This window comes from Prionailurus viverrinus, chromosome X (assembly GCF_022837055.1).
Source record: "Prionailurus viverrinus isolate Anna chromosome X, UM_Priviv_1.0, whole genome shotgun sequence".
NCBI lineage: Eukaryota > Metazoa > Chordata > Mammalia > Carnivora > Felidae > Prionailurus > Prionailurus viverrinus.
In genome coordinates this window covers 11,173,100-11,187,053 of record NC_062579.1, presented here as the reverse complement: position 1 = coordinate 11,187,053, position 13,954 = coordinate 11,173,100, and positions in this window count along the sequence as shown.

Below are 13,954 nucleotides of genomic sequence, written 5' to 3'. Positions count from 1 at the left end.
CACTACTTTAAAACTATGTATTATAGATAATTATAATTTCCAAAAAACATATCAGCAAAATCATCAAGTCCTTCAACAGTCCTCAGTTCTGCAGAGTCTCCCTGAGGCTCCAGCATCTCAGACACTTAAGAGTCTAGGTACTTAGCTATAAGGCAATGCACACCATACTTCCCCATAGTCTGATTCTGATAATGCTGACCAGTACATTCTTTTCCAAGGCAGGAGCCAGAAGAGATTTTTTATTTTGGTTGCTTTTCATAGGAGTTGAAGAAGGAGATTAAGGGACTCACTCAGCCATATGCGGATAATAAACTAAGTCAACTGAATGGCAGATGTTAGAAGGAGGCCAAACATCCAGATGTTTAATCCTTCCCATTAATTAGAATAAAAATCCTGTGGAATGTGAAGGGTTGGAGGTCACAGGGTTAAATTAATCCATGGTTTTTCTTAGACTTCTTAAGAGAATTTAAAGTTGCTGCCTTTAAAAATGCAAAACTGCATTGCATTATTTACATATTTTATGTGGGAAGTGGCAAATTTTAATTTTAACTGCACACTACCTTCTCAATTGTTCCCTGAACAGAATAGAAACTTAGAGAAAATTACATGGAGAAAAAAAATGATAATAAAACTGGGGACTGAAATGAGTCTAAAGTTCAAACAAAGTGCATTCCATAGCTGGCACATTCTATAATCCATGCACATACGATCAAGAAAACTATATATGGTCTATTATAGTGTTTTTGACTGTCTGAATAGACAAAAAGCAAGGAAAATTCATTCTAGAAGAAAAAATGGGTAGACTCATGATATGCACAAAGAGGTAGCTCTCGGGTTTTAAGAATTTCTTTCCATCTAATATAAAATTCTTTAAGAAAAAAAGGAAGAACTGGTTTTATGCTTTGGCTTTTTTGATTTTGTGCTTTGGAATAGCACCTGCCTTTTACTTAAATCATGTGAAGGAATGTTAAATGACAAATGACAGATAAACTTAAATCTTAAGCTACAGAAAAAAAAAAAAAAGCCTAAAAGGAAGGACATTCTCCTTTTTGTTGGTCAAGTTCCTCTGTGTGCAGTACTTCAAATTGAGGTACTGTACTTTGAGCTGAGGACATATTCTTGGAAAACCTACCTCATTGCTTTAGAGAACACTTTTTTTAGTCCACATTTTTTGACATTTGCTTTCTGTTTCCATTAGGTTCTTTTCTCTCTGTACCCAGATATTTTATTAGTCAAGATGGGATAGGCTCTGCTTCAGTGACAAAACTGCTGTTCTGGGCAGGGTGAAAACTGCCCTTCTCTTTTTATCAGGAGATTTTCCTCTCAACCAATCCTGCTTTCACCTTCAGAATGATTTTTTTTTCTTCTGTGGGCTTCAAGGTTTAATTTTGGACAGTAAAATCTGAACATCCTCTCTGCATCTGCCTGCAGTAATCCTCAAGGCACTATGGATGCCCCTGACTGTCCAGACAAGAGTCACCTACAAGGAAATGCAGAAAAGAAAAACTCAAAGGTGAAAAATTTCAGCGACTATTTCTATAACATGCTGTCTCACTTCCTGGTGTTCACTTATAATTTTGTGGCAGGTTCTTGAGTACATAGTACCCAGGCTCAGCTCTTGCCCCCCTGGGCATGTGAGCAGTATATGAGCATATGTACAGGCCTGGATATATATTTTTTAAAGATTTTCGTTAGGCATTCCTTTTCTGATCAAGGGCTCATTCATAGGAAGCTCAAAAACAGGAAGCTTTAAGACAACACGAGACACTTTATTCCAAAGTTTGGCAACATTTACCTGTATATTGTGGCACCATTTTTTTTTTTACAACTATTGAAACATACTTGATTTTTAAAATAATGTGAACAGTTTATATATAAGCAAGAAACTCATATTAAGTCCTCATACCAATCAGCTGGAAAATCAGTGCTTTATTAGCTGATAAGGCACTGTGAAAATCCTGATGATGTGAACATATGATGGGGAAGCTTTGATGGAACAGGGGAGGACTAGCAGAGGGGTCAGAAAATTCTTGGTTCTGGAAAGTTCCATTTGTCTTTGGAAGAAAGGAAGATGATGGAATATGGATCCTGTCAGACCAAAAAGACCTATTTAACAGGCTAGTTGATATTTTCTTCCCAGAGAGTGCAGTACTACTTCAGTAATCACAGTAATATGTTAACTAGCAATTGTTCTTGGATCAACTTTCCTTTTATAAATGTTGCCTTGGCTATGTGTGATGCAGGAAGGTAACCAGATTCCTTCCTCAAGGCTCTGTCTCAGAATCTGGTCCTAGGAGAAAATGAATAGGGGAAGAATGGGGAGAGTATATACATCTTCTTTTTCCATTCATCTATCAGTAGACACCAATTTGCTTCCATATCTTGGCATTTGTAAATAATATTGTGATAAATGTAGGGTGCATATATCTTTTTAAATTAGTGTTTTCATTTTGGGGGATAAATACCCAGAAGTGGAATTACTGGATTATATGGTACTCCTCTTTTTAGTTTTTTTTAGGAACTTCCATACTGTTTTCCACAGTGGTTGCATCAATTTAAATTCTTTCCAACAGTGCACAAGGGTTCCTTTTATCCACATCCTTGCTAGCACTTGTTATTTCTTGTCTTTTTGATACTAGACATTCTGACTGATGTGAGGTTCAATTTCAGTTTGCATTTCCCTGATGATTAGTGATGAGCATCTTTTGTGTCTGTTGGGTATTTGTAGATGACATGGTACTGTATATAAAAAATATTAAAGACTGCCAAAAAACTATTAGAACTAATAATTTTTTAAGAATATTTATTTATTTTGGGGAGAGCACAAGTGGGAGAGGGGCAGAGAGAGAGGGAGACAGAGGATCTAAAGTGGGCTCTGTGCTGACAGGCTGACAGCAGCAAGCCCGATGTGGTGCTTGAACCCACGAACTATGAGATCACGACCTTAGCCGAAGTTGGATGCTCAACCTGGGTGACTGAGCCACCCAGGTACCCCTAGAATTAATAAATTCAGTAAAGTGGAAGGATACAAAATCAAGATATAGAATTTTTTTGCATTTCTATAGCAGAAAAATAGCAGAAAGGAAATAGGAGATAGCAGAAAGGAATATTAAGAAAACAAACCCATTTATAGTTGTATCAAAAAGAATAAAATACCTAGGAATAAATTTAACTAAAGAGGTGAAAGACATGTACTCTGAAAACTCTAAGATACTGATGAAAGAAATTGAAGATGACACAAAAATGAAAAGATATACCATGCTCATGGATTGGAAGAATTAATATTGTTAAAATGTCCATACTGTGTAGAGCAATCTACAGACTCACTGCAATCTCTATCAAAATACCAATAGTATTTTTTACAGAACTAGAACAAAAAAATCCTAAAATTTGTATAGAACCACAAAAGACCCCAAATAGCCAAAGCAATCTTGAGAAAGAACAAAGCTGGAGGTATCGCAATCCCGGATTTCAAGATATACTACAAAGCTGTAGTAATCAAAACAGTATGGTATGACACAAAAATAGACACAGAGATTAATGGAGCAGAATTGAGAGCCCAGAAATAAAGCCACACTTACATTGTTAATTAATCTATGACAGAGGAGGCAAGAATATGCAATGGGGGAAAAACACTCTCTTTGAAAAATGGTGTGGGGGAAACTGGACAGCTACATGCAAAAGAATAAAACTGGACTGTTTTAAAATATGATACACAAAAATAAAGTCAAAATGGATTGAAGATCTAAATTTGAGACCTAAAACCATAAAACTCCTAAAAGAAAACATAGATAGTAATTTTAGCAATATTTTTCTGCATGTCTCCTCAAGGGAAACATAAGCAAAAATAAACAGTTGGGACTCCATCAAGCCAAAAAGTTTCTGCAGTGAAGGAAACCATCAACAAAACAAAAAGACAACCTACTGAATGGGGGGAAATATTTGCAAACGATATATCTGGTAATGGATTGCCATCTAAAATATGAAAGAACTCATACAACTCAACACCAAAAAATGTAATATAATTAAAAATGGGCAGAGGATGTGAATAGACATTTTCACATTAATTTTAATTTGAAAAATACTGCATTAAAATATTTATTTTGATTACTGAGTGTTTTGACATCCCTTTAAATTTTCCACCTGAAGTGAGTGCCTCACTTGCCTCCCCCCTTGTCCCTAGCCCAAGAGGGGATTAGCAGCAGGTGAGAGTAGAGAAAGAAGAGGAGCATAGACTGCTCAGGAGCTAGGATGACTGAGGTCCATGAGTGAGAGACTTCACAACTTAGCTCAACTCCTAAACAGAATTGCACAGTGCTTCTTAATTACAATGCGGTGTAGAAACACACATTCTCTGAAGGGCTGCTGCAACCACATGTCACAGGTGGCTTGTAGCTGAAGAGGCGGAGGACACAGCATGAGCATTACCATCCCAAAAGGGGTGTCTGCGCTGTCCAGTATGGGAGCCACCAGCCACATGTGGCTTTTGAGCACTTAAAACATGGCCAGTCAAAATTGCAAAATTGCAATGCACTGTAAGTGTAAAGTTCATAATGGATTTTAAAGAGGTAGTAGGAAATAAAAGCAGGTCATAAGTTTTATTGAAAATTTGTTTATAATTGGTTATCTGTTGAAATGATAATATTTTGGATGTATTAGGGTGACTAAAATATATTATTAAAATGAATTTCACTGGTTTCTTTTGTCCTTTTTTTAAATGTAGTGACAAGGAAATTTAAAATTACTTGTGTGGCTTGTGTTTGTGGCTCAGAGTGTATTTTTATGGGATAGCCCTGGCATATGTGGTAGCAGGGATGTATACCTGAACTCATGCAGGGGCCCCGATCACAGAGGCCCTGGGGAATTTCATCACCCACTGAGGCTCTTCCTCCATCCTGTGCTGAGTGGTTAGCATGTAACCTGTATCAAGAGGTTGCAGCTAGGCAGATATATGTCAGAACTCACAGGTAGGGAGGGATGGGACCTGCCACAGTGGCAGTGGGGGAGCATGCCAGAGAGTGACAGGTGGAGACGTGCAGTGGAGATCCTTTTTGACCTGGCACCTCTGAACACCGTTCTTATGTTTGGAGAATGCCCCACAATGGGAGAAAGACTCTCACTTTCCCAACCTCCATTGCGGATAGAGATCAGAGCTCAGCCAATCAAACACACACATTAACCTCTGACATGAAAAGCAGCCCTTGTTACTGTATGGAATCCATGAGGGTGAAGGTGGCAGCAGCAGCTTCCAGCAGCAGTGAGAAACAGAGGTTCAGCATTAATGGGTGGGTGGTGCCAGCTATTGTGGTGATGCCCATGAGGTGGCAGGGGTCTGCCTATATCAGACCAGTTCTTGGTGAAATTTGTGGCATTATTCTTCACTGCATAATCTTAAATTGGTTTTCTGGACTCTCGGAGATTTTCTATATTCTTCAGATTTTTTTCTAGCTAGAATGGATTCTGTCATCTGCAACTAAAATCCTGACTGATATATGGGGGTTTTTAACCTTGCTATATAGTAGTTCCCCAAAACCCAGTGTTGCAAGCAGCCAATAACTCTTGCTTGAAGACTGACTTTTTAAAAAAAGTGTTTGTTTTTGAAAGAGACAGAGAGCAAGCAGGGGAAGGGCAGAGAGAGGGAGACACAGAATCCGAACCAGGCTGTAGTCTCTGAGCTGTCAGGACAGAGCCCAATGCAGGGCTTGAACTCACGGACCATGAGATCATGACCTGAGCCAAAGTTGGATGCTTAACCAACTGAGCCACCCCGGTGCCCCAAGACTCACTTTTTGTTCAGTACTGTGATAGCAGCTGGAGGGATTCAGAAAAATAAGAGCCTTGGTTGCCTTATTCCATTAACTCACACAGATGATGTATGGTGATTAGCATCCAGGTGCCATGGTCTTCCTGAAGGCAGAGAACAGGTTCTCATTTGTCTCCTACTTAGATCTACATTTAACTCTTCAATCCTGTTACATGATTAGCTGCCTTCTCTCTTTCCTGGCATCCGATCTCAAATCAATCTTGATACCAAGGCTATTCTGGGGAGACACACACACACATGCACGCATGCTCACAAAATCCCACTTACATCATTGCCTGTAAGTAAATTTACCAGTCTACTTCCTGCCTTCAGGAATTAAAATGATGGAGAGTGTGTTCCTTTTAAAAAGGAGGGCATATTTTCAAATCATATGCCTACAATGTTGCAGACATCAACTCTAGTGTTTGGGTTCCCCAAAAGTAGACTGAGATGAGGATTTAGGTGCATATGGTTGATTTGGAAGGTGATCCCAGGAAGCTGAAGGGAGGGAGCAAGGAAGAGATGGTGCATTGATGAACAGGTTACTGCTGTGCTCAGCCCTGTTGAGGATTCTCTGAAAGATTGTGTAGAATATAATGCAGAGGGGTGAGGAAGCTGGAGTATTTATCTACCAATTCCCAACCCTCATTATTAGAAAGTTACTCCTGGGGCTGTTAGTTCCCAGCACTTCTGGTTTGCCCTGTATGGACAGAGAATGCTACTGTGGCCAGATAAAGTCTTCAGGCAGAGAGACTCAAGTGCTTGAGGCTAGAATCTGCTAGTGTGTAGAAACTGTCCACCAAAGCTGTGGGTGACCTTAAGGTTGGCCAAAGGAATATTGGCAGGGCACCAACAGCTACATTGGTTGGCTACATTCAGTTAATAAAATTTTCCCCATGAATTCATTCTTGCACCCAGTATGTTCCCAGCATGCATTTTGGCATGGTGATATAACAGTGAATAAACAGATGCAAAGCCTTCCCTTAACAGCCAATTCCAGTGACTATTCTCAGGAGTATTAAATTCTACCAATCACAAATGCTTATTAGATTTTCAATAATATATGCATTCATTTAATACTATTATATCTTTGACATTGTACTAATTGGATAAAATGTGGCACTCTTTTTGTTATCTTTCTTAGTTTACAAAACATAGTTTCAAAGAATGTTAGAGCTTGAAATGTTCCCAAAGATGACTAAGGCATGCAAAAGTGAACTAACTTTCCCAAAGACACAAAGCAGGAGTCAGACCTCAGGCTTCCTCATATATTTCCACTGTGGCACCACATTGACTGAGACTGGCTGGGGTTTTTTGTTTGGTTGTTTTTTTTGTTTTGTTTTGTTTTTTGTTTTTTAGAGATTTTAATTTTAAGCAGTCTCCACAGCCAATGGAACCCACAACCTTGAGACCAAGAGTCACATGCTGCACTAACTGAGCCAGCCAGGTACCCCAAGACTGGCTGTTTTTTTTTTAAAGCAAAAGCCAAAAAGTGTTTTGAGTGTACCCTTATACAAAGTGGTATGGATTGTAAATTGGTGCAAAGTTTTTGTAGAACAATTGGCAATAAGCATTAAGAGCTTTGGAAGTAAACATTCACATTGACGTAGTAATTCTGCTTTTAGGGATTTATTCTAAGAAAAAAATTGGAAAGTTGCAAAAGCTTTATATGCAAGGCATACTAATTTAGTCAGTCAAAGACATGTTTTTAAAGAATAGTGGATGATTGGGAAAATACAATATTTAGTGAAGAAATGAGGATATACAAGTTCCTATACCGGAAGGTCTCATTTTCCTGAAAGATCCACACAGAAGAAAATACAACAAAGCACCAGTTATATCTGGGTGGTGGGACTGCATGGAATATCCTTTCTTATCTACTTATATCTTCTACAGGGATCATGTGTTACTTTTATAATTTGAGGAAGTATTCTAACAATTCTTTTGTCTAATTTTTTACTTCTGGGTGTTTTGATGGGTGCTGGGAAAGTATTCAGATATTTATGTGTGCTTTAGTCTTGAAAAAAATCACACTGTTTCAAACAGGCTGCAGACGTTCAGAAGCTTTGCCGACATTGTGACTGTGGAGAGGGTACATTTTGAAATGCCTTCCCTCGTGGTCCTGCTCCCCACTCTGCGTCTTTATCTCCATCCACTGGAGCACGTCCCTTGTCCCCACGGGCATCCCATGGACATGGGTCCCTTTTCTGCATCCTGCTCACATATTCCTGCTTTGTGGCTTTAATTCCTTTGTTTCCTTCCTCTTCATCAGCTCCTCCTTCATTGTGCTTCTTTCAGTTCTTGTAGAAGCAGAATCCCGTCATGCTGCTGTTTTTCAGCCTTTCTCCTCACTGAGTTTCAGCAGCAACGTCTGATATGGGACTTCATCTCATCTTACCTGCTGTGTCTTGCTTGCTTCAAGAACTGTCTTTGGGATTAGATGCTTACCATGAAGATGAAAGAAAATAAGCCGCCTATTAAGTATATCACCTTTGGACTTTCCAGAGACCCCAACTTTGCCAAACACCACGGGAGCCCGTGACCCCCCCATGGCAACACTTCCTGAAATGCATGCCTTCTTCCAAAGCAACTGAAGAACACAAACCCCCTGCATTCTCCCAAACAAGGCTGCTGTTTTTATCTCCCAGGTTGCTACCATGTGAGAATGTTGTGGTGTGAGAAAATATCGGCACCAAAAATGCAGATAGCACTTGCTTTCCATCAGCTCTGAAGGGGCCATTAATCATTCTCCATCCTCTGCTGTCTTTATTACACAGAAACTGTTCTTGTGATTTCTGAGAAGTATCTGTGGGTGGTGGCTAACCTTTGGCATTGTCCATGTGGTATGATGGGGATGGTCTAGACTCCTAGCATCTGCCTGGAGAGTTCAAGGGCATCAGAGGAGGCCCCATGGCAAGGTGCAGCCAAGCAGAAGGAAGCGAAGATGTTGGGATGGGAGCAGCCTGATGCTGGCCCCCTTAGGGCTGACGGTGATATGTTCTTGCTTCTTTGCTTCATGAAACTCTGAAAGGAATTGCTTGTTGTGTCCCTGGCTCAGCTGAGTAAAGAATGCTGTCTAGGCAACATTTGTTAGAAAACCTCTGCTCACAGGGATACATCAAGTATCATTCCTTTTTTTTTTTTAAGTTTATTTTATTTTGAGAGAGAGAAAGTGCAGGTGGAGGAGGGGCAGAGAGAGACAGAGAGAGACAAACTTCAGCAGGCTCTCACACTGTCAGCGGAGACCCTGATGCAGGGCTCAATCTCACCAACCATGAGACCATGACCTGAGCCGAAATCAAGTCAGACCCTTAACCGACTGAGCCACCCAGGTGCCCCATCAAGTATCGTTCTTTTTCAAAGATCCTTACTACTTATCTTGGTGCTACTATAGTTCAAGCCCAGGAGGGATACAGTGTTGTATCTGTTGGAGTTCAGTGCTGGGGACAGAAGCCTCTTAGGTGTTTAAACAGCAAGGTCATGAATTCATAGAATCAGGTGCTTACCATATTGTTGGAAGGGCTGAACAGGAATGATTGTCAACATCACAGAACTAACCCAAAGAAATCCTATCTCTGTCACAATTTGGAAGGTGGAGAACCAGAAGCTGCCACTGGAGTACACCATCTGTGGACCAGAGAGTCACCATCAGTGCACCTTTTAACACCCCAGAGGGGCAAATTAAACATTGGAAAATTCACAAATACTTCACATCTCTGCTCAAGGCAGAAACGCAACAAGAAGATGGTTTTTATCTTATGTATGCCTCCACACTGGTGAATGCTGTTCATGTACAGAAGCCTGGCTGCAAGGGAGTCTGAGAAATATAGTATTCGGTATTTAGATTTATTAATACAGTAAGACACGATGGAAGAAGTAGGAATGAATGCTGATAACCAATAGACCATATACAACACACACACCTTATAAAATGGCACTGGCCTTAGAGCATGCTCAGGGCCCAGTTGGGTTTGGCTGAGTTTCAACAGGGTCCAAGGCCAAAGAAAACACAAGATACCCTTGTCTTGGGTAAAACACAAGATATGGTAGAGTCTCTTCAGTGAAAAGAGACTTTGTCACAGAATTACCCCTGCTCTGATTTTTAGCAATATGCAGGAGATAAGGAGACTATACCCCTTTTGGGGAAGTGGCTTGGCTTTTGGAATATGGGGATTGCTGATATTCTGCATTGGTGAGTGCAGACAGCATAATTATGTAGGATTTCAATTAAACAAGAGGTGGAGTGAATTAGAAACAAAGATATGGTCCTTGGAAAGAGCTGCCGAGGGGGTCAGGTCTCTGGCATGACTAACTTCCCTGGCATGAAAAGAACTGTGGAATGTGGTTTAGTGAAAGGCACAGCAAGAGTCCCCAAGATCTGAAAAGACCCAAACAGAATGAGTCCAAATCGGATGGACTTTTTGGGCCCAAGGAAGCAGTTGGGGGACTGTGGGAGATTGGCTTTTAAGCCCTAATTCTGTATCCCACCCTGTATCAATGTCCTTGGCCTTGTAACTTTGTTTTTTCTCTTATAAAAAGGCAAAGTAGACTTCCCTACCCTTTGATTTTGGTTTGGCCTTGACACTTACTTTGAACATTGGAATGGGAGAAGAAGTATCACAAGTCCAATTTTGGGCCAAAGCCTTAAAGGCCTCACCTGTTTCTATTTTCCCTCTCTCATGCTTTTGCCATTTTCATGAGAAGAGCTTCCCCTGGATAGCGTTGCTTATTCTGACCCGGCCCAGGAATTAACCTATGTTAAAGGGACTGGAGCCCAGCTCATTGTAAGGAACCAGTCCCAGCTGGATCCTATATAGCTTGAAAGAGGGCCTCCTAGCTGTCCTCAAGCTCATTTATCTGAGCTCCAAGCAACCTAATGATGTGTGAGAAAGAAATGTTTATTGTGAACCCTGAAATTTTTGTGATTGTTGTTATGTAGCAATAGCTGACTGATATAGAGGGACGGTCACTGAATACCCAAGGGGATATTATTTCCAGGTGTTTCAATGAAGAGTATCAAGGGAACATCTACAAATTCCAGACTGGTGCCTGCAAGTTCTCAGGATGGAGGAATAATCCGGTGTGTCTTGATGACGTTTGGAGATGGCTGAGGCAGAGCCACAATAGGGTAGTGGCTGATACCAACTCATAGCTCATCTTTTCCAGGTAGCCTCCCCGAAATGGCCACACCCACAGAGATCTTTGTATTCTCTACTCTATTTATTGCCTGTATTTCTGCTTTTGCTCTGATCATATGGCATCACATTTAGAGTGGCCTAGTTCCACATCTTTCTAGATAAATGGATCCACCTCACTGCATTTTTATCTAACCAGATGCCTATATTTTGTCCATGTGGTTATAATAAAGGGTTTGAGCAAGTATCTTGTTGAATCCAAATGTATCATGTTTAAGGCTCTGGGGTTTTGAGATTCAGTCACTTCTGGACCATCTTCATGAGGTTCGTGCGTTTCCATATACAAGTAAGAGGGTTGAGGCAATGAGAGACTATAGGCGGGCTGCTGCTGCCGACTGGCTGTGATTCATAAAGGACTAAAGAATGCTGAGAGAAGAGAAGAGTCTTGGAAGGAGCTGTGTTGGGGAGAAGGCAGAGGGCTGGGCTGGAATTAAAGTGCAGTAGTGGTTAAAGAAGGTATGAGAAGGAAGCCAGTGGAGGGCAGTGCTAGGGAGCAGGAGTGGGCCCTGGAATGGGATAGAGATGGGTGGCCGTTGGGGAGGGGGCAGAGTGAATGCTGAGGAGTTTCACTTTCAGGACAGGGTGAAGGTCAGATGGTGGAGTCCAAGCAGGTTGGGTAAATGTTGGGCAAGTGAAGTCAATAGACCATAATTGTGTCGTGTAAACCTGTCTTGCTTTCCATGAGAAGAGATGTCTTTGTACCACACTGCAGGAAGCTTTGGTCTAAACCAGTGGTCTTCCAAATCTTTTTTGCTTGCATATCCCCTAAAAGAATTTTGAAAAACTACACACTCCTTCAGACTTTTAAAGTTGGTGTTTAAAACCCTTCTTAAGTTTAAATATTGTCGTTCCAAAGGATGTAATGGCCAGTATATTGTAAATATCAGTATTTAAAAATAAAACTCTTATATGGTACCTACTAGAATTGAAATATCATTTTGACATGGCAGCCACCATTATCCCTTTTAAAAGTACAAGACAAACTATTTTTTTTTAATTTTTTTAATGTTTTTATTTATTTTTGAGACAGAGAGAGACAGAGCATGAGCAGGGAAAGGGCAGAGAGAGAGGGAGACATAGAATCTGAAACAGACTCCAGGCTCTGAGCTGTCAGCACAGAGCCCGACGTGGAGCTTGAACTCACAGTGAGATCATGACCTGAGCCACAGTCAGACACTTAACCGACTGAGCCACCCAGGCACCCCCAAGACAAACTCTTTAACTGTCAGATATTTTACATCATTTCTTTTACTCCTTGAAATTATATTTCCATTCTGCTTCCCCCACAGAATTTTATCCTGATATAATGTATTTTTATGCTTGACAGTGTTTTATTGATCACTGTATCAAATATCTCAGCAACAAAACATGTATGCAAATTCAAAATGTGCTCTCTGTAACCATAAATAATAAATAATTATTAAATATAAGAAGTAACATTTTATTAGAAGAGCATCTCTTAATGAGATGGATGGAGTAGGGAAGATAGGTTATGATACCTTCATTAAAGGAAACTTGGCCAACAGTGGTATCTTGAATTGTTCCTTCTCTTAGCATCTTAGAAGCTTTTACATCCTAGGGCAATGTGCCTTGGTAAGGTTTGGAACCTTGGGTACCCAGATTTCTATGTACCATGTGTACCAACATGATGATGATGGAGCTGATATCATGGTAAATTCAAGATGCCTTTGCCTATTTCCTGGGTATCCAGAAGCCCCAGGTCTGTGTGTGACTCCAGGGCAGGGGAGGGAACCTAATAATGCCAAAAATCAGACTTCCTACAACCATGATGGAATGGGTACTTAGAACCTGATTTACTCTGATTCAAAGAATACAAGACAGTGGGACATTTCTGGTACAGTTGAATTCCTGACATTAAAATTCATTCCTGCTATGTGGGAAGAGGGCAGTGAGAGCATTGGATTGGGAGATCATCATGGGTGAGGTCAGCTACCTGTTTTCACTATCACTTAGCAACTGGGTGACCTGGGGCAACTGATCATCTGTGTCTCATTGTCCATGTGTACAATGGGGTTGAAATCTGCCCTAGGCATCTTCCTGTGTTATCGTGAGGCTCATATGAGATCAAATGATGCTTGTGACATCATTTTGTAAACTGTGAAAAATATTTTCTTATTTTTATGTGTAAACTTTTTATTTGGAAATAATTCTAAATCCACAGAAAGTTACAAACACATGTACAGGAAGGTACTATGCATCTTACACTCTACCTCTGTCATCCATGCTCAACTACAGCACAATATCAAAACCAGACCTTATTCAGATATTGCAGATCATACGTGTGTGTGTGTGTGTGTGTGTGTGTGTGTGTAGCTTCATGAAATTTTATTGCATGTGTAGCTTCGTGTAATTACCATCACACTAATGATACAGAACTCTTCCATCACCACTAGGCTCCCTCATGCTACCTCTCTATAGCCACAGACCCCTCCCTCACAATCCCTAACCCCTGGCAACCACTCTATTCATCATCTCTATAGTTTTGTTATTTGGAGAGTGTTATATACATCAAATCAGGGAATGTAGTCTTTTGAGGTTGGCTTTTTACTTAACATAATTCCCTTGAGTTCTATCTAAGTTGTTGCCTATATCAACAGTTCATTCCTCTTTATTGCTGAGTAGTATTCCATGAATACAATATGAATATGAGCTGCTGTGAACATTTATGTACAGGTTTTTGAATAAACATAAGTTTCCACTTCTTTGGGATATGGGAAATTCTGGGTTGTATGGTAAATGCCTCTCTATATTTATGTGAAACTGCCAAACCATTTTCCATTTGACATTTCCACCAGTAACGTATGAGTGCTTAATTTTCTCTGTATCCTCACCAGCAATTAGTGTTTTCACTGCTGTTTATTTTCAGCATTCTGATAGATGTGCAATGATATCTCATTGTGGTTTTAATTTACATTTCTGTAGCACCTAATGATGT